Below are 27826 nucleotides of genomic sequence, written 5' to 3' on the forward strand. Positions count from 1 at the left end.
TGGGCTCAGGCACGTTACGGAGCACTAGTCAAACGAACCGAACTTTGGGGGAAAACGTGATCGGGCACGATACAGATCTGGCCTAGTGTAAGTGTAGTGTTTCCACCCTCCCTGTTTTGACTAGAAAAACAGCTTCAACTTCCAGTAGCATACTTGGAACCCTAATAATCCAAAGCAGATCTATTTGGTGTTTCCTGGCAGTTCAGACTGCATTTAGAGGTTCTACGGTTCTATTAAGACTTATTATCGTTCATTTCTAGAATGAACTGTAAAACATTCAGTCACACTTGAATTTCTTCTGATATAAATTTACTGACTGAACATTAACTTCTAAACAGTCAATCACAATTACAGTCATGTGAAAAACTCTTTGAACTCTTTGAAAACTCTTTGAACTCTATCTCTATTTACGTATCAGGACATCATAAAAACCATCTGGTCCTTAGTTACAACCTCCTTAAATAGCAGCATTAACCTGCAGTAAGTATGGATTTCTGTATGACTGTGTGACAGTTATTCTGGAGAATATTAAGAGAATCCTTCTTTACGACATTGCTTCAGTTCTTTGAGGCTTGTGGGTATTCACAGCATTTCAGTTGAGTTGAGGTCTAAACTTTGACTGGGCCATTGCAACGTCTTGATTCTTTTCTTTTCAGACGTTCTGTTGTAGATTTGCTGGTGGGCTCTGGGTCATTGTTCTGTTGCACGACCCAGTTTCAGGCAAACTAACTTAACTGATGTATCGCTGGCCTTACATCTGACTTCAGAATATTTTGGTATACAGAGGAGTTCATGGTCAACTCAATGACTGCAAACTGCCCAGGTCCGGTGGCTGCAAGACAAGCCCATATCACCACAGCTTCACCACTATGCTTGACAGTTGGTATGAGGGGCTTGTGCTGATATGCTGTAACTTGGACTCTGCCAAACGTGACTGTGCAGTATTGCCAGACATCTCCACTTCTGTCTTGTCTGTCCAAAGGACATTGTTCCAGAAGTCTTGTGGTTTGTTCAGATGCAACTTAACAAACTTAAGCCGTGTTGCAGTTTTTTTTTTTTTTTGAAAGAAGATGTTTTCTCCTGGCAACCCTGTCTTTTTCTAACTGTACTGTCATGAACTTGAACAATTAACATGCTAAATGAGACCTGTAGTGTCAGAGATGTAGCCCTTGGGTTTTTGCAATTTCTCTGAGCATCGCACAGCCTGACCTTGGGAGAAATTTGCTGGGACATGAAAATGGCCCTTGTAACCCTTGTCACCTGAATGCTCCAGACCAGCAGACTGCCAAAACCTCTGCCTTTATAGAAGTGGTCACACCTGCTGCTGATCAGTTAATCAAGGGCATTTAATTAGCAGCACCGGAACTGTTGTCTAACTTATCCAACTAAATGTGTATTATGCAGTAACTGCTTTAAAAACAATCTAAGTTAGAGAAGTTAGTGTTACCCCACATATGGAGCCTTTGATTTGAAGGGTTTAAGGGGTTAAATATTTGTATAGGTGGGAATGGACTGGATGGGTTTTGCGTATTATGCTATATGCATCACAAACGTGAGCCAAAAACGACTCATTCCAAAGAAATTTTCACCAAGCCTAGTGGAACACCGCATCTCTGCTGGCTCTTCGAATAACAGTCTTGTGTCTACTGTTCTCAACGAAAACAAGGTCCAATCCAGAGGAAATCCAGCCCCAAGCCTGACTGAGCTCACCATCCTAGCCCCCCCCGCCCCCTTAAAGACAAACCCTAATGAATGCCCAGGACTGCCAAGGTTGCTGGGGGTCATGTTAAGAATATTAGGTTTATTGATTTTAGCTTTTCTGTACTGGCCTGGGTGAAGAGCTGCTCGTGTATGTTTTTGTGGCTCTGTGTGGGCAGTCTCAGGCGTGATTAGAGTATTACTGATGTGTGGTTTGGAGAGCGGAAAGAGAGAGAGAGATGTGAGTTCTGTGGTGGGGACTCTCCAGGCCTGAAACTCAAACCCCTCAGTAAAACAAACTGTGGAAGGGGTCCCTGGCCCACACACTGCGGCACAGTGGCGCAATCAGGTAGTGTTTGTGGGTTCAGTCTTCGCTCTGGTTTCTGTTTGCGGGGAGTTTGGTATGTTCTCCCTGTGTCTGTGCTCGGCAGGTAAATTGGCTATGCTAAATTAGGTATGGATGTGTGTGTGGTACCCTGCAGTGCACCGGCAGCCTGTGCAGGGGGTGTTTCCGCTTTGCGCCCAATGATTTCAGGTAGGCTCTGAACCCACTGTGGCCCTGACCAGGAAGAAGTGGATAAGAAGATGGACAGTTGGATGGATGGATGGATGGAAATTGGAAATGTCTCAAAAGCTTGGTTGACCCTTCTGAGGGTCTTTCTGAAGAAGCACAAGAATTAGAATTGGTTATTTGTTCCTAATAAACAAGCAAAGTCCACAAGGTCGCCAAGGGCCAGGTTCATTTGAGGAAAGAGTTTGATTAAAGTATCTGGAAAATGAGCCTCAATCCGGCCTCACAGGTTGGCCGTGCACCAGGCTCTGGCAGCAATCGTGATGTCAGCACCACTGGCTGGTTGTATTTCCAATTCGTAATGAGATTAACGTTCAAAAAGCGACGATGATGCAACTCCATTGTCCAATATTTCCCTGATTTCAAGCCATATCTTGTGGGCATTCTTTTGGTCCATATTATGTGTGGTCTGTTTTAATCTTTTAAATCTGTTTGAAGTTTAAATAAACAGTAAAAGGATTATTTTTTTGTCTTGAGAAATGGCAGCTCTTTGGATCAGGGAAAAGTGCCAGCATTTCTCAGTGTTCAGGCCAGAAAAGGTATTAGTGAAGAAGTGGATTGGGGGAGATTACTGGTGTTGTTTTAGGGCGGTTTCGCCCGGAAGCTTTAGTTTGTTGGCACACTTCGTGAGAGAGCATGGCAGCAGAGGTCGCAAGAAGGCGTAAGCCACAGGTTTGAAGAAGCGAGCGCTGTAGAAACATGGCGCTCAGTGTTAATCTAACAAGTATGTTTACAGAGAGATTCACACTCATTCTGTGGGTTGTATCAGGGGCGTTAGGCCACTGATCTCAGAATAAAAGTATGAAGACTCGATTACAGCATGAAGTGATTTCAGAGGTCGGGACTATTTATCATCCTCACAAAATGTGGCAGCATTAGGGCATCAGTCTCTGGTTAAACAGTTTCGTAGCCTGCTCCTAAGAGCTTTAAGTTGGATTTCAGCGTTTTTGGGATGATTACGATTAGCCAAGAACAGTCTGTGAAACCGCAGCCTAATGCTCCAGAGAGATTAACGCGATGCCTCCCTGCAGACTCCCAGGAGGTTTGTGCGTGCTGGTGATTTTAATTTCACACAATCTGAAACAGCCACGGCATCATTCATTTCAATCCATTCAGAAATCTTTTCTGCCTGGGGCTGTGAGCCTGAGGAGGATTGGATTTGAAGAGCTGTCACAATTGGGTTTGTGGTAGAGCTGCGCAATAGGTTTGGGCGGTTCCTGCTTACTTTCACATCGTCTAAACATAAAGAAATATTCGCCCAATTTTGCCACATTATGAGGAAGGGGACAGGATCTAAATAAATATCCATGTATACAGAGGTTTATTGGATGTTTTTAAATCTGGTTACCTTAGCGGGTTCGCTTTTGGGACATTGTCTCTGTTTGATTTGGTTGAGTTGGTTACAAACTGTAATGGCTAAAGTCGAGTTAACTGGCAGAAATATGGTGGTGATACAACTTAATACCATATACTAGGGGTGTAAGAAAATATTGATATATCTACGTATCACAGTGTTATGTTTTGCAATACTGTCTCGATTCTCAAGAACACAGTATAGAGTTTCAAGTAATAGCTTACCTGTAAAGATTGGGGGCACAGTGGTTCATTTTGTGTTGTGTTTAAAGCCTGACTGCTAAATAGCTGTGTTGTCCTCTGTCTTCAGATCCTACTGTTCTGATATACTATGACAGTTTTCCTAAAATTAGATTAACCCTCAGGTCATTTTTCTTGATGTTTGCATATCTTCTTAAATTTGCCTTTAAAGGCACTTGCATATTAGATAGTATCCACATGTGTTATATCAATGAACAATCTCAACTCTCACTATAAGGCACTTTGTGAGGAGATACTCTGACCCTAAACCTGAAAAATTAAAGTCAGAGTTTAAAAATCTTAATTTCCTGTTAAATATCCCTTTACTCGAATTACGAATTGTTTTGATGCTCATAATGAGTTTACCAGGGTCGTAACGTCACAAAAGCAGTGGAATGTATAAGTAAAAGGCAGAAGATTCTGAGTTTCTAAGGGAGTCACAGGTCAGTTTCATACAAACCCATAGAACACACAAATCTGCAAATTACACATGAGAGGCGGCTAACAGACACATAAATCCATCAGTCAAACATGACGAGAGGCAGAGACGAGTATGTCAGCTCGTCTTCATGGCCTCGTAACTCTGGATGTGAGTGACATACTGGCAGAAGAAGCAGTCGAAAGGACAGGCTCTACAGATACAGGACGTGTTTGAAGCGTATTTCTGCGCTGTATTCTCTTAAGATATTAAGAGACACATAAAGAAACATTGCATTTGATGCACCAGTGCATTAATAGTTCACTGTTAATAGTTAAAAAAATGCTAATTATAATTATTGGCATTGTAATGGTTAACATTCACGTGCGTCACAATCAGAGTAATTAGAGACTTTGTTTACACCTGGTTGCCTCATGTGACTAGTATTTGGGACTGTATCCTGATCAGATTTCAGCCACATGCTTTTACACTGAGACTGAAATCTGATTGCTGTGTGGAATGGAATATGGAAATTCACTTATTGAACGGCAACTATTTTGGTTGTTGTGGGAGGGGTTTTGGTAGTGAAATGCGTCTTGAAAATGACAGATGTGTTTAGACTGCCTCACTGTCTCAAAAGCCTCTCAGACCCCCTCCTGAAGTGGTTTGTGTGGTCGAATTTGTATCTGGTTTAAATACATCATGGGTGCGTTTACACTTGCATTTTTATGTGCTTTGGTCAGGATATAATCCTGATACTCAAAATACATGAGGTGCCAAGGTGTAAAAGGGGTGATAATGATTCATCTGTTGCATCAACTTTTTTATGATTGCACTTTAGTTTGAACTGAACCAATCAGGTCGACCCGCCTTTAACAGCAGCTTATGCTGCTAGAAAACCACAAGCCTCTGTAGTGAAATAAGTAAAATGTTGAAAAACATTGAAAAAAGGACAGTATACCCATGCTATGAGACCACTGAGAAAAACATGCTCTGGTGTTGAATTCCCATCATTTGTTGTTCCCTCCAGCAGCAAATTGAAGTAGGGCTCTGTCCGGAAGCAGAACAAGACCAGCAGTTTTGTTAGGTGCAGGTCCGAGTGGTCACACCTGTCAAAATGAACCAAACCAAGAAAACAGTTTGATAGGTCCACTAGATAATTGTGAAAGCATCCTCAGTTCCTTTCAGAACGTTGTTTGTGGTTTTAAATCATGAGCCAGTTACAATTCCACCATTGGGCTAGGCCACAGCATGCTAAACAGAAAAAGGGCTTTGTCTGAAACGTGATGGCTGAAGAATTCTTGCATTAGGAATTAGCTAAACATTACAAATCTAACAAGAACAACTGATAAATGTATACAATGTCAGATAGGCCAGCAGAGTGGTTGTAGAACCAGCCCCAGCTTAACTATCAGGTCCCTTCTATTGTTGCTGCAATGGTAACTATCTAGATTCTCATAGTCTTTATTCTTTTGGCCCATGTCAGTGTCAGCTGGTTAATGTATATTTAATTCATATCAGAATTAATTTATTAATCAGTTAAGGCCCAAACAGCGTTTTACATAAGCTAAATGGAGAAAGGATTGCTTGTGTGTTTGGCGAGGTGGAAATGAGAAGGGTGTTGATCCTGCCATGTTTTCTTCATGCTGAGTTTCTTTTTTCCTGAGGGCCCTGCGGTGGAAACAGTTACTTGTCCACACCTCCCATGGTGCACAGAGTGGGGACATAAAGAAAGCAGCATCATGTTTCTCTGCTTCGCATTATTAAAGCAGTATTATTCAGATCTCTGCAGGTGCAGTGTTGGTTCAGAAGCATGAGGTTGCTCTCTGCAAGCAGCCACAAGATTTCAGAGGATTTTGGCAACAATACCAGTGACAGTGCCAGGACAGCCCTTGTTGTGATATCAGCGCTCATCAGGACTCAAACCTTTCAGGTGTTTAAACTACTTTTAGGCCAGAAGAATTTCAAAACATGCTTTTAATAGTAGTTTGGAAAGGAACAGGTTTTGAACTGGGGGAACAGGGCAGCTGACCTGTTCCAACATTGTCAGGCTTCATAACTATTGATGAACTGAGCCCGTCCCAGCATTCACTGGTAGACATAACAAAACACAGGATCTGTCATACCATCTTAAAATATTCCTGCAGTGTATGGTATTGGTGGGTCACATAAATTGCACAAGTAGCGCAGATGGTTCCAGGTTTACCCTTTAAGAGGGTAAACATGTTCCATCTAACTGCCCAAAGTCGAGTGAATGCTCTTAGGAGTGTTTTCAGGCACGTTGAGTAGAATGGTTCATCCAGGTTTGCTTGTTTACCAATCAGTGAGCTCCTACAGCGCCCTCACCCTCTGGCTCTCTCTCTGTAAATGCACTTGGGGGAGTAAGCTTATTTGTACTGGATAGACACAGAACAGAAATGTGACACAATGTGACACCAAGATACCATCATCATTTTTAAATACCACAGTATATGGTATTGCCTATGGGCCGCAGTCATTCAGAGGCAAAATAACAGGGTTGTAAACAGATTTGTAGAACTCTATCTGGGCAATTCTACCGTTCAACCAAAGTCATATATTTACGGTTTATACATCAGAAAACTAAAACAACTTAAAAATACTCAATAAATGTCTTCTATGGCACCTTTAATGTAACATATAGGTGTACTGGGTCTGCCTGTGTTAGGTACTCCACTGGGTTTTTAGTATTGTTCTTCTGCCTCGTGATTGACTGGTTTAATTTTGCACTTATTTGCATGTAACCACTCGGGCTTCTCCCTGCATTCAGTGATGAACTGTTATAGGATTCTGGGATTAGATTAAACACACTCTGTCTTCTTGATAGCGACACAGGCTACAGGAAGTGACAGCTACGAAACACAAGAACTAATATAATATGATGCTTAATTTATTAAAATCTTATTTTTTATCTTACATAAGTCAGAAGGTTAGTACTAACTCGTGGGGTATGTAGGTTGGGGGTTGGGGATTTGGGGTAGCTGTCCTGAATGATCAGAAATGCTGAATGCTCTGCGGTCAGTGGTCAGAATCAGTGTGTTTTTTCTCTTTTTTCTTTCTCCTTGTCTGCAGTCCATGTGCATTGGTAGGCCTCAATATCCCCAAGGGTTTTCTCATCTTGGTATAACATGTTGCAAAGCAGAGTTGTCACAACTAGTTATAGATTTGAATTTCAAGGAAATATATATGCTCACAAAGCCCTTTTTTGAGTTGTTGCTGGAGTAGAGGGGTGGTGCTAAAGAAGGCAAATGTAAATGCAGTACCCGCTGAAAAAAAAGGAACGCCTGTCCCAGAGAAAAAATATGATACGTTTGCCGCTAGCAAGTTGGACGGCTCTGAAGCTCCGAAGGACAGAAGAAGAAAGAAGTGGTGGAGGGTGAAGGATAAATGACACTTTAACCGTTCTCATGAATGCGCCTCTCCTGAGGGTGACACAGGTACAAAATGGTGTGTCTGGTTATGTTGTGTGTAGTGTCAGGTGATGAATTACGCTCTCGTCGTCTCTGAAAGGAGACAGAATAGAGGAAAGTCAGGCAGCAGGAAGATGGCATGGTTGCCGTATTGTATTTCAGGAGCGTTTCAGGGGTCAGTGGCTGCGGCAAATGCAGCTCCTGCTCTGTGCCAGACCTTGCAGATGAAATCATGGTGATGATAATAATCAAAACCATTATGGGAGTTTTTAAAAAAATAACTGTATTCTGGTTTTTCAGTGTTGTGATAGATACAAAAAAAGGTACTTTGAACGATTGCTTTGGTACATTAGGTGCAGCTTATACACTCGAGGTGAAGCTGTTTACTCATAATATCGCAAACCGGTTAGCTAGCTCTGTTAGATGGAATCCTTTAAAAAAGTACTGTATTGGCTAAATACTGAATCCCCTATTCTGAATGTAATGCAAAATACTCTTCTTCATTTTCACTGGTCCTTGTTGTTACTGGTTGCCGTTTTCCTTCATCTGCAGTATTTACAAAGAAGCTACTTGTTGTTGCCATCAAACTGCCACGGAGTTGTGTGTTTAAACCACAAAAAGAATTCACACCTATATTATTTTAAAGGTAACATAGAACATAACACTATATTCATCTTGCTGTAATTGAATAATGAGAGTTCAGTACATAGTAGTGTCATAGTGGTGAAGCACTAATGCAGGTATCCAGCACATGGGCACCACTGGAGCGGCTCAACTGTTAGCTAATAACCGAAGCAAGCACAGAGGCTGTTATCCAGTGCAAGAGTGCATCAGGAGTAGCTTACAGCTAATGCTAGCTGACCAAAGCTGGCACTGATGCCATTACATAGTGCGGAGGTGACTTGGGATTGGCTACAAGCTAATGCTAGGCCAGCCGATGCAGTCATCCCACACAAAAGCACCTCTATAAAGACTGAAAGCTAACGCTATTCCAATCAGCCACAGTCTCTTCTAACTAACCACAAACTGTGCCAGGTGAACACTGGGAGGAGTTGGGGGGGACGTCTCCTTTAATGGAAGTTCAAACACACGGATGAGCCACAGCATTAAAACCGACGTCAGGGTCCTCAAGGGTGCCCAAGGTTAATTGATGTTATCCATGGAGGCCCCAATCTCTATGGAGGCTTCCATATCTATGCCTTGATTTTGACTGTTTTGACTGTATGCAGTTCTTTTAATTAGATTCAGTACCTTTAAAGTAAGTACATACACATGTCCACTCCTTCAAACAGCAATTGCACTGACCCTGTATATGGTCACATGGTCATGGTCACAACGTTTCAGCCTTATCGTCCCAGATTGACTCTCAGCAGGAGCTGAGCCAAGCCTGTCATGGGTGATGCCAAGCAAAATCTGCTATTGCTCGTCTTGAAGAATGGATATGCAATTATGCGTTATGCGTGCGAGTGTGTATGTGTGTGTGTAAACACAAGTCTAAGTACGAACAGCCGTATCAGAGAACCTTCAATGAATTCTGTTCGATGAAAAGCGCCTCTGGACATAACAGTCAGCCAAGGGCAAATAAAACGCACAAGTGCTGATGGAGAAGTGGAGGAAGGGTTATGTGGGGCTACTGTCTTTCTCTCTCTCTCTCTCTCTCTCTCTCTCGCTCGCGCGCGCGCGCGCACGCACTCTCTCTCTCGCTGTTCTCCTTGATGTGTAAATGATGTAATGTTAGATGGGGTGTGTGCGGTGAAGATTGGAGATGAGTTGGCTGCTGTGTGTGGCTATTTTCAGCCCTCTAACAGGCTCCATGCAGACTGCAGCAGGAACAGCAAGTTGGGGTGCAGGGCTACCACCGTCTGTATCTGAGCACCTCCTTCAAAGCTATCTAGAAAGACTAGATAGATCCATTGTTTCTTCTGAAATCAAGAGTATTAAAGAGTTTTTGGAGTAACTGTCTCTACTGTCCAAGGAAGAAGGCTTTCTACTAAATTTTGGAGTTTCTACTAAAATTTGACTGCATTCAGCAACAAAAATGTTCGTAAGGTCAGGATATTGAATGTGGATCACCACCCCATCTTATCCCAAACTTCCTAAGTAATCCCAAAAGTACTGGATGGAGCACACAATCATTACATAGAGCACAGTTTCACTGCTCCACAGCTCAGTGCTGGGGGGGGGGCTTTATACCCCTCTAGCCCACGTCTGGCATTGGGCATGGTGCCAATAGGTTCGTGTTAATCTGCTCCTGAGAGTCCTATTCTGTTTGCAGTACTTCTCTACAGGGACTGGACAAGCTGTGTGTGTGAATCGTTTATTAGGTGTGTCCACTAGTGCTGGGTAAATTGACCTTAAATCAATATCACAATGAATTAAACATTGTACTTTACGTTTGAACGATTATTTTAATTAACTCTAATGACATTAATTGGGACAGTAAATGGACATACACTGTGTGGGAAAGTATTACTGGCAAGATTAGGTTGGTAAGAGGTTCTGAATGTGGAATTATGATTCATTTTTTATTAATCTCCCTGCCCTTGTCTCCACAAACATTTGGATATATAGTTTTAATAGATATATAGATAAGTGATTACATACAACATTAGACAAACAAACAAGAGTCCAGGTATTAGTGAATAAATAGATAGCTAGATAGGCAGATAAACACATAGACGGCTAGTTAGCAACACTGATAGCTTGTTAGCTACTTGGATAGAAAATAGTTAGCTACATGGATAGATATGTAGTGATGATAGATAGATAGATAGATAGATATGTAGTGATGATAGATAGATAGATAGATAGATAGATAGATAGATATGTAGTGATGATAGATAGATAGATAGATAGATAGATAGATAGATAACCATAGCTATAGTAAGTAAACAGGATTACAGGCTTTCCCACCAGTGCGTACTCTGTGTTCACCTAAGTAAGGTGTCTCAAAAGAGAAATTCTACTTCTTTCATTTTAGCAAGACCTGATTTGACTGAAGGAACAAAGCTTTTTCCAAACCATGCTTTTTTAAAGAATAGTTTCTACTCTACTCTACTCTATCTCTGACCGGTTGGCATTAGGGGCTGCAAGAATGAGTATAGTGGGTGATCAGGGTCATGTATTATTATAAGAGCCGTACTCAGAACAACTACTAGTGTGCTAGATGGCCTGTGGAGGATGTGTAAAGTGTATGACTTTGTAAATATTTGCCACTCAGAGTAAAGAAACAGGTTGAACAGTGCAGCAGGATGGGCTCAATTATTATCATGTCTGCTGCACAATTTAAGGTGGAACTGAAAATTCAAACAGCTTTTAAAATAAGCTTCAGTTTCATGTCAAATACAGACTTCCAGTTGAAAACAGCTGGGACACATATTGCAAATGGTTATGAATATAATAAGTGTCCATGCCAATGTAAAACATATAAATACATCAGTAAAAAGTCAAACAGTTTTATGTTGATTTACATTTGTGTTTAGGCATTTTTAGGCTGTGGCCAGTCAGCAGTGGTTGGAAACAGTTTGACTAATGGCTGCATGTAAATGCAGGTACATGTAGACCAAATAGAAGCGGTGAGAAGGTGTGACTTCAGCAGTTAGACCAATGGCTGATGTAAATTCAGATACATGAACACCAAATATTAGCAGCAAGAAGCTTAAACTTAAATCTGTAAAAATCTGCATACAGACAGTGTGGCGACTGTAGAAGCAACACTGATCTGAAATCAGTGTGAAATCCCAGTACTTTTCACATCCCTAAAACATGTCTGAAAAAAAGAGGATGTATGGTCACCCTTGATCCCATCCCCTGATATTAACAACCAGTTATGAGTGACTGTTAATATTACAACTGTTTCTTTGGACTGTAACATTAGTAGGACTTGATATTTTATATATATATCTTGATAGCCAAACTTCACAAACCTTGACACAGAACAGGTAACACAAAACTATTTAAATACTGCAGGTTTTGCCTAGGTATGATCAGGCTCATAAACCTGTAAAGATTTTTTTTAATGAAATATTATCATAAGAGTTAGGGACCAGTGTGACTGAAGAAGAGTATTTTGCTTTACATTCAAAATAGGAGTGGAGGGAATTTACAGAAATTGAAATCCTCAAATACTGTACCATTAAAGTAAAAGAATCTCAGACGTGAGACAGACGTGCAATGTCGAAACAGCAACATTCTGTTTGGATCATACTGAAGGATAGCCGGAAAAAGACTGTTTGGCGATGCCGGCTTAAACTTGAGCTCAAACTTGGGAAAGAGAAGCTGGAGTCAGCACACTGTTTTCTCCCAAGAACAGTAAGCTTACTCTCACCAAATAAATGTGCCGTTTTTGCAGGTAGCCGTGCAAGCTCTTCAGATCTACTGATGGATGCGTGTATGTGAGAGTGAATGAGAGAGAGTGCAGTTATGCCGCTATATGGTTGTTATTGAAGTAGGAAAGATTTTCAAGGCGTGTGCACTGTGTTTATCATTCAGAGTGCAGTGCAGTGGATTGGTAAGCACTCAATACTGTTGTTTTTTTATCAGAGACACCTATATATATAGACACCTATACTGACTGAGCTCTAAGAACTCTGTACAAATACTAAGGCCTCCATTGGCTGTCCGAACAGCCTCAGTTCTTCCATGATGCTGAAAACATTCCTTTCACATTCTGGTTCATATTGACATGATTGCATCACACAATTCTTGCAGATTTGTTCAGGAGCACTTTAATGTTGCAAATTCAGATCCAGTGATTGGAAAAACCACTGAGGAACACTGATCCCATTGTCATGTTCATGAAACCATTGTGAGATGTTTTGTTTTGTGATATGGTCCATTATCATGCTGGAAGTAGCCGTTAGAAGATGAGTAAATTGTGGCCATGCACATGCTCAGCAACAATAGAAGAGAGAAACTAATGGTTTGCTGCAATTCACAGAAAGCTCATGGAGAATACAGGAACTCACAGAGTGGTGAAGTCATGCTCTGAAAACAGGTGGGACACAAGTCCACTGTAGTTGCTAATTTAGTGACATGCTAATTATAATTATTAATAAAGAGACAGCTAGCAAACCTGGATGAGTCAGTCTGCTAAATGCCTGAAAACAAACAGCAGAAAACATCACTAAGACCATTCACTTAGCCTGTGCTCTCAGATATGAGGCTTTATCCTCTAAACAGGTGTGATTTGAGCCTCAGTTAGCTCTGGACATTCCTAGCTACACATCACTGTCCATAGACCACTGGTTCTGTAGTAATTTGGATGGATTGCTGTTGAGTCCGATTGCCTTTAACTTGAGCAGATAATCGTTTGGTTCGTTCCCAGTTTGGCAGTTTTCCCTAATAAACGCTGCAGCCGTGTTGTTGAATGTTTTGCCGCTCAGTCGTGACGTCAATGCATAATCAATGCATATACTAAAATAGGGTATGGAATTCAGTTCTGACCCCGTCATCTGAGAGTCACCAGATCAGGTTATGTTTTTCCAGTCTTGAGCTGTCCAGTTTTGGTGAGCTAGGGCCCACTGCAGCCTCAGCTTTCTGTTCTTGGCTGACACAAGTGGAAATCTATGGAATTCATTGTTGTAGCCCATCTTTCCCTAAAAATGCTCGTACAGAGTGGTTACCTAAGTTACTGTAGCCTTTCTGTTAGCTGTCAGAACCAGTCTGGTCATCTTCTTTTGACCTTTCTCATCTCGTCTTCCAAAATCATGTAATGTACCCTGAGAACAGCATCAGACTCAGCCTAAAGTTGTTACTTGCTTAATGTCCATGCCTTAAGTATGCTTTCTACCGGAGTTTCCATTAGGAGCGTTCAGGCTGACTGCAGACCAGGCCTGAATGGTTGCCACAGCTGAAGATGAAAGTTTGGGTGTAATTTGATAGAAAAGTGAGGACGATAAACATCGAGAGGAAAAGAGGAAAATAGAGAGGGCGGAAACGAGAGTAGCACCCTAGGTCAGCGGGTTACATAACGGCCTCGGCGTCTCGTACGTGCAGCAGGCTGTTCCAGGACAACTGGGGGCATCCTCTCAGGGGAGAGGAAAATTCCAAATAACAGCCATTCAGGATGAGAGAGGGCCGCACAGGCCTCGACAGAAACAGACAGCTTCTAATTACTGCACAAATAACAGGAAATTTACTTTTGCTACACTTATTTTGATTACAGTATTTATAGAACAGACCATTTACATAATAAATGTTAGGGTTTGGTTCTATATAGTACTGAAAAAGGGACTCAGTGACAATAATGTATGAAATTATTTTTATGGGAACCCTTTTACCAGGCATGGACCATGGAAGCATTCAGATGGTTCTTTAGGTTGTCATGGTTCTGTGTAAAATTCAGATTTTACCACAGAACACATTTTAATGGTGTAGCAATATATACATTTAGGTGGCACAGTTCACTTTGCTATTATCACATTTATTAAAGTGGAACTCTTTCTGCTGCTGTATAGAAGAAAAAAAAGGTTTACCATTACATTGAAGAAAATTAACCAGGGGAATTTAACATTGGCCTACATTTGTTCTTAAGTACCAAAAAATTGCTGTGGGAGACTAAAAAAGATTTTATGAGAAATATTCTAAAGAATAATCTAAAGTATAGGCTTTTTGCACGTAGACCATCTTCCCCCTATTTATATTTCAACCCCTATTTTGAGAACCACTGACTTGACAGATGTTTCCAGGCAGTTTAATCTATCTTTAATCTAGTTTCTTAAGAATCACTTTTGTTACATGAAAATGTTAATAATTTTATTGCTAAAATAGTTACGAATACGTTTTGTGCATTAACATACTGTGTAAGATATTCACTGTGTTGAATCATTTAGAAAAGTTTGTTTCTTTAGTGTCAAATAAAGCAAATACAGCAAGTGCAATTAATCACAATTAACTACACAATGTGATTAATCTCAATTAATTATTTGCCTTGTTTAACAGCTCTAATATTTTCATTGCATTAGCCATAATTAGCTATAGTTTTAAGTGAGTCCATTACTGGAGTTCTAAATATATCCAGGAGACATCAGTGATATTTTAACAGTGTATTAACAGTGTGATGGCGCAAATGAACTGAAATCAGCTGTAAATACATTAAATTCTTAACCTTAATGCCAACAGTCCTAGCTTAATGTGCTAGACATGTAGCCCATTGGTAGTCAAATAATGATCACTATACTTAACAATTTCAGATGATTCATTAAACTTATCATGTCTCTGTGATATACCGACTTCATTTAGCACTTCTGACTCTGAGCAATTGTCTTATAACCCTGTAATGCAAGTGGAAAACGGTACAGTTTGCTGTGTTTTCACCATTGTTAACATTAGTAACTGTACTGTCTGAAGGCTGCTGCTCATAAAAGGTAGTTAAGTCTGCGATTTCTGGCATAAAAAGGACTGAATGAATAGTGAAACAAATATCATCATAATTAACAAATATTCAAGTATTTTGATTATTGGGCAAGCCTTACTTAACATGCATAACCTTGCCTGGTTTCAGAGTACAGTACAAGGACTGAAGCGTAACTACTCAAAGAACTAGTTCAGTGTGTGACACAAGAAAGAACCCACACACACATACACTGATTTTTGACTTGCTCCCAATGTGCCCGCAGCAGACGGGCCTGTATTCCTGCTCTCTCTAAAAGTAGCTCTAATTCCAGGCGGTCCATTTGTGATGTCCAACTGCCGCTTGCGTCACTGCACAGTGCCGTTGGCGCTCTCATCCTCTCACACAGGTTCTGTCTTTTTCTGTCACTCTTCTCTCCTCCCCTGCTGCTCTCTTTCCAGTCTTTTTTTCAGTCCTCTCACCAGACATTTATCTTTTCTTCATATTTTTTGTTGGTTTGGTAGAGCATCTTTGTACTACAGCTATGAGGCTAATGTCATAATGGATGCTTATTCCCCACCAGTTAGAGTTGTATTGCATTGTGTAGCATTTTTACCTTAAAACAACAGCTTCAAAATCATGCTAATGCTCCACTGACGTGTAACAGGGAGAGTAGCACCACTACCATTGCTTGTTTGGACTCAGCATGCCAGAAACTGCAGTATGTTACTCTGAAGAAGGGGGGCAGGATAATACCCCTGAGAGCTGATGTCAACCAGATTTTTAGTTTTGACCAAAATGCTGTACAATGCATCGAATAAAAAAAGTATTAAATGTAGACCAGATCCATCTTTGACCATCTTCGGATTTGGTTTGAGTGATCCGATCGCAATTCGATCACAATGCAACTTGTGGTTCTGGGTTTTGACGTCAACCTGATTTGAATTTTTGGCCAAAATTCAACATCTGTACACTATACAACGCTGGGTTTTGATGTCAACCCAATTTTCATTTTCGAACAAAATTCAATGCTTGTACAACACGGGGTTTTCGTCAACCCGGTTGTTTTTTTTGACCAAAATTCTTTGACCAAAAGTTTCTCTAGACTGTCAGTAATTATGTCTTCTTTTAGTAAATATCCCCTTAAAATGTTGCAACATTGCTGGGATGATTTGATTGCTTCATCATCAATAGCATTAGTAGGGTCAGATACCAATGCCAGACGAGTAAGCACTGGATCCTAAACGCCACTCCAGTAAACCCCAAATGTACTGGATGGAGCTCCGTCATTTTAGAGAACACAGTTCCACTGCTTCATGTCTTAGTGCTGGGAGACCTTTTACCCTCTAGCAAACGCTTGGCATTGGGCATGGTGTCCTTAAACTCATAGGCAGCTGCTCTAGAGTGTCCCATTTTAGCCAGTGCATGGAGATTATATAAGCAGGTGTGAACAATAGAACAACTGTGTCAGCATTGGGTGCTCCCTAACGTTGCTGAATGAACTGGAATACTTGTGTTGTAACATTTTTGGACATATTGGTCAGTCCTGATGTCTGAGGACTGTGCCTGAACCTGTCCTACATTACAAGGGGACTCTAGGAGTTCCCCTGTTCTATTGCTTTTCATTGTTTCTTATATATCTCTGATATATATGCTCTGTGCTTTATAACCTTCACTGCTCATCTCATATTTTTTACACTGTTCAGGTTGTCACGTCTTTTATTCATAGTCTGTTGTCAAGCTGAGGTTGCACGTCTCCATTCCAAAGACATTTGCAGATTAGATTCTTGTCACCTTCATTTTTGAGCAGGTAAGACATTATTTTTGTCTTCTGCTTATTGACACTAATTAAGAGAAACAGAAAAGATGTCAGATATCTCCGTTGAGTACAAATGATGCCAGCTGTCACTGCTATTATGTTCTGAGTGTAGAAAAGTAATAACCTTTATTAATAGCCCCAGTGGGCAGGATTTGCAGAATGATGTTCTGAATGTTCTAAGGCTTGCTTTTTTATGATCTTTGACTCACCCTCAAATGACTCCTTCCTCTGTAACAACAAGCATTAGTCAAAATACAACTTCGCTTCTGTCCTTTGACAGAAAGTGGGGGATAGCTGTGGGTGTTGTTTTGGGGGAAATCAAACCTGAAGATGCGACTTCTAGTGTGGACAAACAGCTACGAGATGCTTAGTGGTTGATTGCATTGGCAGTATGTTGCAGGAACCTACCAAATGGTAAAGTAATGTCACATTTTATCTTTAGCATATGCATCCAGCCAAAATACCACACCACAGCGTTATGTTGTGGTACTAAAAAGCAGCATCCAAGTACTGGAACAGTAGTTGAGCACGGAAATAGAGAGAAAAAACACAGGCCTGTTACACTAATTACGACTTATCGTACAGTATGTGCACATGACCTCCATATTGTCCATTGTGTTTACTTGTGTGTATTTTACACATGACATTGATTTTAGCCAGTGTGGTTCTGTGTGGTTCTCTCATTTGCTTTCTGGCCGAGGCAGGTAGCTTCACTCCTAGCGACAGGTGAAGGCATGTTACTCGAGGCTAATAGGTGTAACAAAAACTTTGTTAATATCCAAATGTTAATGGGCCTAACTGATTGTTTGCCCCATGTTGCCACATGCTGCCATACGCAGATGCCACCTTCGGTTGCTTGTGAGCAACTCAAGCAGGTTTAGGCTGCTCTTTTCTATTGCCCACTACCAGAAACACTAGAACATATAAGTCGGGATTAAGCATCTGAATGAGCAGCTGAAATCTTTCAAATCTTCGGCGAGCGACAGCTACCATTGCTGACAAAGTAGACTGGTCTGTCTGGAAAAAGTTGTTGAATTGAGGAAACCTGCATCTTTGTGCATTTTTATAGAGAGCAATACAGTGTTTTTCTGCTCCCTCTGCCAGTTTTAAACATGTGAGAATCATGTGGAACACTTTCCAACTGGCGCTTGATGTCCAGGCCTAATAGCTAGTTGCTGTCCTTGAATTTTTAGGCCATTCATAGCAGTTCTGGAGGTCGCTGGTTTGAGAAAAATAAACTGATAGGCTGAAAGTTTCTGCAGTCCAGCTGTGCATGGTGGGTGTGGGCATGGACTGAGTGAGAAAACCCAGAAAACCCAGCATCCCTGCCAACTCTTTATGCTTCCAAAATCCTTTTTTTTTTCCAAGAGAGGCATGACATCATGTAGTTGTTCTGCTCTTGTTTATAGCTTTCACAACAAGTCAACTGAGAACTATATTAAATGTCCCCTTTCTTTCATTTCCTCCCTTGTCCCATACCATCCACATATAAAGGTGTAATTTGAGACTGTGATTGAGCTTGATATGTTGTCCTATAACATGTAAAGGAACTGTTTGAGAATATAACTATACATAAGCTTGAGCTGCCATCCCAATACATGTAAAGGTACTATTTGAGGCTATAACTGAGACTGTAACTAAGCTTTAGACATTGTCCTATGACATATAAAGGTACTACTTGAGATGTTAATGGAGCTTGAGATGTTGTTTTTTAACATATAAAGCTACTATTCAAGACTATAATTGAGCATGAGCTTCAACAACAGACAGTGGTACTTTTTGAGGTTATAACTGACACTGTAACTGAACTTGAGACTTTGTCCTATAACATATAAAAGTACTGTTTGAGACTGTGACTGGACCTGAGATGTCCTATAACATATAAAGGTACTATTTGAGATTATAATCAAGCTTGAGCTGCCATTAAAAACATATAAAGGTACTGTTTGAGACTGTGACTGGACCTGAGATGTCCTATAACATATATCAGTACTATTTGAGCTGTGACTGGACATGTACTGTTGTTATATAACATATAAAGGTACGATTTTAGGCTATAACTAAGCTTGAGATGTTGTCTTATAATATATAAAGGTGCTATTTGAGTCTGTAACTGCATTCGAAATGTGTCTGGCAGTCTCCTGTCACTAGGCAAGCTTGTAGCCAACATGATATCCAGTTTTTGGCACAGGACGATTGCTGGACCCAACTATGATGGGGGAGGAGTTTGGAGCAACCCCAAGCAACATGTCTCTTTGAGACCTGAGGAGGGAGGAGGGGTGGTTGGAGGCTGGTTAGAGAATGCGTGAAGGCACAGGGACGTGAGGCGAGGTAAACGGCCCCTCTCTAATCACCTTACATAAATTGCTTATATAAATAGTGGTCTTCCATAGCGGTCGCCAAAAGGCGTTTGAGAACATGGGCTGGATTCATTTCCCACAAAGCCTATAATACTGTACTCATGAGCAAACTTGTGATCCCTCTTTTCCCTTTCTGGCTTCCTCAGCTCACCACGGTGGCTTACTTTCTATCCATCTGATGAGTCATTTGCGACAGTAAAGTCTTCCTGTCTGTGGTCGCTGCTGTTGTGCATGCATGCTGGCTGGCGAGCAGAAGTATTCCATAAAGCTTGTGGAAGCGTGAGTGGAAAGCCATGCTGTGCACTACTGTATCCTCCTCCTCTTCACTCCTCTCTCTTGCAGCCCACCCTTGGATTGGGACACTTCCTGTTCCATTGCCGTGGAATGTCCTGTCGAGCTGCCGTTCTGCTCCACCTCGCGGCTTGTCTGAGGCGCTCTGGTCAGTCCAGTGACCGCAAGTTTTTGCTCTTTGGCTTTCGCACGCTGTCAGAAAGGAGGCAGTTGATACGTTTTGATATGGAGATATTGAGCAGCAAATGGAACATTGCCAAAAGCTGTTAAAGGCTTAGGCACACCCACATTTTTCTTTTATTTTTAAATAAGCACATTTTTTTGTCAGTTTGTGATGACTACAGAATACAGAATTATACAGAATACTGTTATACAGAATACTGATTAGCTTTGTATATTTGTATATATCAACCTATATATAAGACCAATACAACAGCTGCTTGTATCAACCGATATTGACAGCCTATTGTTTTGGAGATATCATAGGAAGATATTGCCTTTTATTAATAAATCGGATGACAAATGAAAGCGATGTGGCAAGTCCACTGGAGGTTTTGCAGTGTGATTGCAGTAGAAAACACAGTGGGGAACTTGAGTGCTGGCTGAGAGCCCAGGTTTAGCATGTGGGCATAGCGTCTCACGTGTTGGAATTTACCCAGTTCAGTTGCAGCAGGCATGTTGGTGCATTCTCAGCAACTAAAACTAAATCTTTCTTAGTGATCTGCTGTTCATCTGCTACACTCTGTAACAGCTCAGCCATATCTGCACCTGCATACCAGTAACGCTACGATTCTGTGGCAATGACTGTTCACCCATCATGTTACAGCTATCCTACCTGTTTTCTTGACTTCGGTTTTGGTCTCGTTGTAGAGTTTGGAGATCACTGTGTCAGTAAAATATCTTCGAGACAGAACGCTGCTGTATCTCGACTCTAAATTGCGCTACGTAGCGCAAAGGCCCTGGTTCTCAACGACTGAATACGGAGGCAAATCCTTGGTAATAAACGTTGCAATAGAGTTTGTTTCTTTTACAGTGATGTTTTACAGTGCAGTCTTCTGCACTGTAAAAGACTACAACCTGCAACCCCTTGGTGACACCATTGGTCAACAGGGAAAGGTCCTCAGTTTCCCAAGCAATTGCTGTCTTTCCTGTTAGGGCTTTAAGGCCATTTAACAAGGCCCTTCCTGAGTAGTAAAACATTATGGAGCTCTGCAGATGTACACTAAACCGGATATGATCTTATCCACTCCCATGTTACAGCGTTAGTGCAGCTTTATGGGGCAGGCTTGCTCATCTGTTTTATAGCACTAAGTCTTGCTTAGACCAGCTGTTTTGGACCAGCCAGAGAGGAGCATTTTTGGAGCATTTGTGGAACTGCCATGGAAATTCTTGATTTTAATACTGAGGTCATTTTTGTTTTTCAGTTCAATTTCAGTGCGACTCAGTGAGCTTCTTGTAACTGAAGGTTGTGAATACAGTGTAAACAGTTGTTTGTTTTTTAAAGACTAAAAGGATGATTTCACCATGTAAACTGGATCTTCTGAGCTGATCTATATCTCTGGGTTCACATTAATTAAATTATATAAATTAAATTGAATGATTTTTTGGAAGAAAAGACCCAACATGATAAAGTCATGAAAAGCTTAAAAGAAGTTCTGTTAACAATGAATTTGTGGAGCAGGAATAGGTCAAGACTGTACGTGTGTAATAGTACTCAAAGAATTAAACTGTAGGTTTAGTTTGTGTGCCACAACGTAAAATGATGCACTACATCCATTAAAAGTGTTTTATGCTCTTTGCAATGAACCATGCCATTAGCCGTAGAGGTTGGGTATACATCAATATTTTCTATGTTATCAGACTGTGATTGACACCAATGGTGATGCTACAGAGATGCCGAGCACTTATTCTCAGGCGAGCATTTTTACCCTTGTCCCTTAAAATCAAGGACCAGCTGTAAATCTTCAGGAAATAACAAAGTCTCTCATACAAACTATTAAGTTGGCATATTGTTCACTGAGGAGAAAACATCTTGTGTAGACGCTGACAATTCCTCATTAATGTGTTTAGCTGTAGTGATAGCTAAAGTTTAGGTAAACATGTAGCCTCTTTAAGCAACACCAAAGCTACGGATATCTCTCAGCTGTTTTTAAATCTCATGACTTGAGATACTACGTAACAATAAACCTTGTGAAACTGCTGATATCCAGACACCATAGCTAATTACAGTTATGTTTATATCAAACGCCATCCTAACTTCGATTCACATTGCAGAGTTTGCTGATCTAGTAACGAAGCAAGCAGCAACAATAGCAAATTTTTTCGTGACAATCAGGATTTCATCAGCACACAGAGATGGATTGTACACTAAATACACACTTAAGGCTGTAAACAGTGTATTTGCAGTTTTATGAAATGCTGCTGTTTATTTATGATGGTTGGTGAGTAACATGCGAAGCCTATTATTGGAAACCTATGACAGTATGTTTGTGTTGAGTCTATATTATTGAATACTTTAAAATCAATGAAACCTTTATTATATTTAACCTCTTTGTAGCTTTAAATTGTATGTGTGTATTCCATGCAAATAATCTTATGGATAAGTCTGGATTTTTTAAATGTTGGGCAATATTTAGGACCCAAATATAGTTTATGGTTTTGTGTACCAAACAATCAAAAGTGTAAACCTGATTCAGTGTGACGTTATTGCCTGCTGAGCCACATTTTCACCTCCCAGTCTGTGAATGTGAAGAATTTAGTCTGTTTTAGCAAACATAGACAAGTCCTAGATCTCTACATGGGCTAGATCTCCACTAATAGACTGTTTGCTCTGTAACATTTGGTTTCCTTATGGTTGATTCGTGCTGTGTAAATAGAGTGTATTATGTAATGTGGGGTGTTGTGCTTTGACATCTGTCAGAGAGTTGTTGTAGGTTAAATATTTACATGTAAGACATTGTTAGAGCTTTTGGAGTATATTGTGAAGATTTAGTTTCATACACCAGCTCACTGATATCTAAGCGAGCCAGCAGTGCTGCGAGCCGCAAGATTATTTTCAGTAGCCTCTCTTGCAAAAGCTACATAAACATCACCTCGTACACAAATATGAGCAGGAATTCCTGACAGTTCAACCGTCTCAGAGGTACAGCAGCGGATTAGGAGATTCAGCGTCTTGACGGTCAGTGTCACTTTCCAAGAATTTACAGTGGTTTGCCTTAGGGCTGCGCAATATTGGACAATTTTGTTGTTCTGCGATATATTGCTCTATTAGAAAATACAGGAATCTTTACAGAATTCTCCAGAAGTTACTGACCCAATGGTGATTGTGATATTAATGACTAGAGTAAAATAAATGATATTGGGAAATTACCAGCTTCTGGATGATGTGTCGTGGAAAATGAGCAAGTTGTAGCATGATGTGTATGATTAAATTTGCATTACTTGACATTGCACGTCCTATGATGTGGCTATTGCGCATTGCACATTTCAATGCTAAAACAATATATAGTGCAGCCCTAGTTTGCCTGTGTTTTCTGTCTGTTTGTTAGCGGTTAATGGTAGTGGAGAATAGGTCTTATCGATAAATGTAATATATATTTTTTTTAAATCTGTAAAACTTTAGCCAACCAAATTTAATTATCTAATTATCCCTGCAGCCAGCAGCACAGTGACACGGCAGGTTGTATGTGCTACAGGTTCGATGGGCCCTTGGAGCCCGAGTCTCTCTAATGTGCGCATCGATTTCCTCCAGATGTTTCCATTTTCCTCCATATCTTAAAAATATACATGGTAGGTGAATTGCCTATGCTAAATTGCCTCTAGATGTGAGTGAATGGGTGTGTTGGTACCCTGCAATGGGTTGGCAGCCTGACCAAGAGGTATTTCTTCCGTGCACTCAATGATTTTGGGGAGATTTTTGGACCCTGAGCAGGAATAAGAAGGATAGATGAATGAATCCCAATAGCAAGTGAAAGGGTGTGTGTAGAAGTCCCTATCCCATGATATGCCTCACATTGCAATGCTGTTGCTACATATTGTAGTTAGGCTAGCCATGCATTCATCTTTGTACTCTCTACGTCCTAGTCAGGGTCACTTTGGGACAAGAGTGTACCCAGAAACACTGAGTGCAAGGCAGGAATATCCAAACAAAACTAGTCATCTAGGTGCATCAAGGTGTGTTTAGAGAATAGGAGGCGTGGAGGGGTGTGGCTTCAGCTATACACACATCCACGCTGAAATGACTGGGCTTTTTTTTTTTTTTATCTCATTCAGTAATTGCTTAGAGGCTAATTTCCTTATTGCACACTTTTGCAGTGTCAGTACTGTAAAAGCTGTGGTTGTGAGACTTATTATTGCTAATTATTGATTTTACTGTATGAAGACATGGGATTTGCCATTTGTTTCTCCACTCTAAATCAATGTAGCAGTTGGTCGCAGTAATCATCATCTCCGCAGCATGCTGAAGAAGTGCTGTTTGAGTCATATCAAGGCCGATGTTGTGCGAAAGACAAACGCAGCAGTAGAATGTCTGCATGGAGACTACGCAGTACGTTCAGCTAGGGGAAATGATCTAACACATTTACAAAACATATGCTCTGTGTGTCTACAGGCTGAGGGTGCAGACAGTTGTGTATGGACGAGCTACCAATCAGTAAGAATAAGCAGAAGGAACACACAGGCTTCATTCACTGAAACATTTATGAAGTGGCATGTCTCATTCCTGCAGCTCTAGGTCGTGAAGTGCAGCATCATGCAAGTGTGATTTCATGCTTTCTTTTTTTTTGGGCTTCCACCTTGCACAACCTCCATAAAAATCCAGTCTTGTTCTGATGGCAGAGGCATGTCTTATAACACCATCTGCAGCAAGAGCTACCTGTAGGTCCTGTGATGACATTTTAGGATTGTTGGAGACTACTACTACTACTTGTTTGCTACTAGGCTGAAGTTGTTAGGATGGCCTGACCTGACCATGATGGCAGTTGTTTTAAATGTTTTCAAAAATCCACTCTAATGATTCTCTCTGCCGCTGATTTCAATTGTAGATATTTTAAGTAGTGATAAAAGTGGGATGTCCTAACTTTTTCCTCTCATTTCTATTAAATATATATATATTTTTTAATACTGAAGAATTTTTTCAGTTAAATGTGGTTACTTTTATCTCTCAGTATTGTCAAAATGATGATCAAATGCCCATATGTTTAAATATGTAAAAAGAATTGTAAAAATATCTTGACTGTAAAGAGATGTACAGATATAATGTTATTTATGAATCTGATCTACATTTTTTGTAGTGTATGCAGTTGTATACACTCAACTTTAGACCCTGTCTAAAACACCATTTTTGGTCACTGAAGAGAGAGTGTATTTATACTTGTAGTTTGGTTCGCTTGGTCCTGACTAATTGTTACATTGTTACAGTTTAGTCCTGGCTTGTGTTGTGTTCATACCGACATATTTGCTATCGAACCAAAAGTAGGAAAAGGTGCCATAGGACGCACAAATGACAGAAGGTGTGATATCAGTATTAAACCACAATTTTTAATTACGTAAATATGCTAATTTGTTCATGGAACAATGTTAATGTTAAAGCGGTAATAGTTAACGTTACTGTGGCTGCATCCCAACTCACACACATCTTTACTGAGGCGACTACACTAATAAATGCAGTTCTATTGGTGGCTAGTTTTGAAACACTGTGTAGTAGTGTGGTTAGTAGTGTGTTGTGGTTTAGGACACAGCCCGGCTAAACTAAAGTGTCAGACAGGAGAAGTTAAAGCACAGAGACTCACCTGTGATGAAGCAGGCAGATGTAGACGGCATGACATTGGTGAAGGGAGCGGGCAGGGATCATACCCATGCCTGCGCACAGCTGGTTTTGTATTGCTTTCATACTTTAAACGAACCACTCCAGAGTTAATTTACAAACGGACCGAGGCCCACCTGCTCGGGTGGTCTCTGTGTACTTGTTTGGTGCACAATAGAGTTCTAAAAGCAGGGTTTACACTTGCTCTAACAAACCGCACTCAAACAGAGCATTCACACCAGGGTTCATTTAAATCAAACCAAAGCTGACAAGTATAAACGCACCCTAGACATTTTTTTAGATATCGCTAATTTCTGTAGGATTATTAACTTTTATTAACTCTTAAGTGTTAGGAGTGTGCTATGATTTCATGTTTGTCTAACATGGACTCATTAACCTGCTCCTCTCCACACTTTCACCCTAAATCACTCTCCTATAATTACCCCCTAATGATTTGGGTTTAATCAATAAGATCTGTCCCCTTCATTCAGAGTAGAGTGTATTGTGAGTTGCCTATGTAGAACGGACACCTTCACGGGTAGAAGACAGTTAGATGAGACCAGGCTTAAATGAAATTTCTCAGTCAGCTAATGTCAGGCTGAACAAGCTAGGAATAGGTTGGACATGTCCAGCACACACCCCGCTCTATCTCTTGTTCAGTGTGTTTGCACACAGCGCAGAGCTGTGCCATTAGTAGTTGTATTTGCTGAGGGCAGTGCGAGTTTAGCCGGCACTGAACGCAGAGGCCAGACAAGGTTAATCACAACATTGCCACAGGCCCCCTGCATGACCCTGCTGCGCACGCTATCTCTCTCTCTCTCGATCGGTCTGTCTCAACCACTCTCTATCTGTGTGTGTGTGTTTCTCTCACTCTCCTCTCTCACTTATGCTTTCTTTTTCTTCTCATCCATCTCCTCTCTTTCTCGCTCTCTCCTTCCACCCCTGAGTCATTCTCCACCAGCCTTCTAGCCTTGTAAAAGCCTGTTTTGTGCCACTCTGATGGGGTGTGATGACAGTGTTGTGTGCTATTTTCAGACTAAGTCACTCGCACGCGCACTCATATACACACGGCTGGGGTTATTTGGCACGTGGCTGCAGGACTGTAAGCTAAGACGATATTGAGGCGAGGCCCTCAGCCCTGCCCCATTTCTGCTTTTGGTACGTCCTGTGGCCACAGCGAGCAGCCAATCATGTGAACATCTAAAAATAGCGCCAGCATTTTTCCACCCGAACACGCGGGCCTCTGCTTGTTTTACATCGTTGCTCTCTGTCACAAAACGCTTCCCAGCTATTCCTCATGGGTGACACACGCTAGGTGATCCATGCAAACTACTTTCATTATTTTACTCTCTCTTAGGTGCCATCTCCATCTGACTGATCTGGTTTCAGTATCTGATCCAGCAGAAAACGCGGGATATCATTTTTAGAAGGACTAAAAAGGTGATTTTTGAGCTTGAAGGCCTCCACCTTTAACATGTCCATGCAGTAAACACACAGCAGACAGTGAGCCTGGAGCGGTGGGCAGCCATTGGTGTGGCGCCCAGGGAGAAGGGACGGTGAAGAGCTTTGCTCAAGGACCCAACAGTGGCAGCTTGCTAAGCCCGGATATCAAACCCACAACCCTGTTCGTCATTAGCCCAGCGCTCTAACTGCTGAGCCATCACTGCTATGTTTTCCTGTAACCTAGCAACAACCAGAAGCCAAGTAGTAAAAAAGAAGTATAAAACAGCCAAGACAAATCAACAATAATGAGCCTGTCTGGGATCAAACATGCAACTTCCTGATGATAGGGCCAATTCTTACACTGAAGGTGTTCAGTCTTATTTTCAATGATTCTGTCTAACCACACAGAAGCTCCCATAATCCTGCAAAATCTTCTTCTTTACCACCATCACAATGTGCACATTTTTGCTACTGGATACAAAAAGAAAATCTGCACTTATTTTCCATGATAGACCTACTAGAGGCAGATTATATCAGCCCAGTATTATTTATTTTACTCTAATCTTGGGTACACAGAGTACATCATTAATGTCATGACATGCTAGATCAGTGAATTCTGTTAAATTCTGGTGAAAATTCCTGTATTTTGTAATCTCGCAATATATTACAGGAAAATAAATGCCATGTTTTGTTTTGTTTATCCACAATTTGTCTTGCTTGGTGATGCATACTGTATCACCAAGTTCTTGCCAATACACAGCCTGTCGATTATATCATCCCCTTCCCTCCCCACCTTGTTCTTGCCAGTGGGAGGCCTTCTCAGGCAGTGGCCTAAGCTCAGACTGGCTGTTGGGAAACACTAGAGCCTAGTGTTTTTGTTGAAGTACTGTATTTCTAAATGACGCTCTAGGCCTCCATCTAATACACAGTGTTTTTCCTTCTTGCTCTCGAATTCAAGGAAAAGAAGATTTGAAGTCAGAGAAGGGGCGATCCGACCCCATTGTGGGCTTGCTTGTTTATTATACTTCATGCAGTTTAATCAGTGTTAAATTGAGTGTTTTATTTGTGA

The 27826-nt window shown here is 41.0% G+C and overlaps 1 protein-coding gene across 6 annotated transcripts in view; it reads left to right on the forward strand.

Annotated features, from left to right (window-relative positions):
• Positions 1 to 27826, forward strand: part of thrb (thyroid hormone receptor beta) — a 140677-nt gene that overhangs the window by 37032 nt on the left and 75819 nt on the right. Inside the window, exon 1 of one of the 6 annotated variants that reach the window (XM_072675399.1) lies at positions 22670 to 22689. The exons of the other annotated variants lie outside the window; for them this stretch is intronic. The gene's annotated coding sequence lies outside the window, so the exon portion shown is untranslated. Of the gene's footprint in view, positions 1 to 22669; positions 22690 to 27826 lie in introns of those variants that run through there. 6 annotated transcript variants of the gene reach the window in all.

This window comes from Salminus brasiliensis, chromosome 3 (assembly GCF_030463535.1).
Source record: "Salminus brasiliensis chromosome 3, fSalBra1.hap2, whole genome shotgun sequence".
NCBI classification, from domain to species: domain Eukaryota; kingdom Metazoa; phylum Chordata; class Actinopteri; order Characiformes; family Bryconidae; genus Salminus; species Salminus brasiliensis.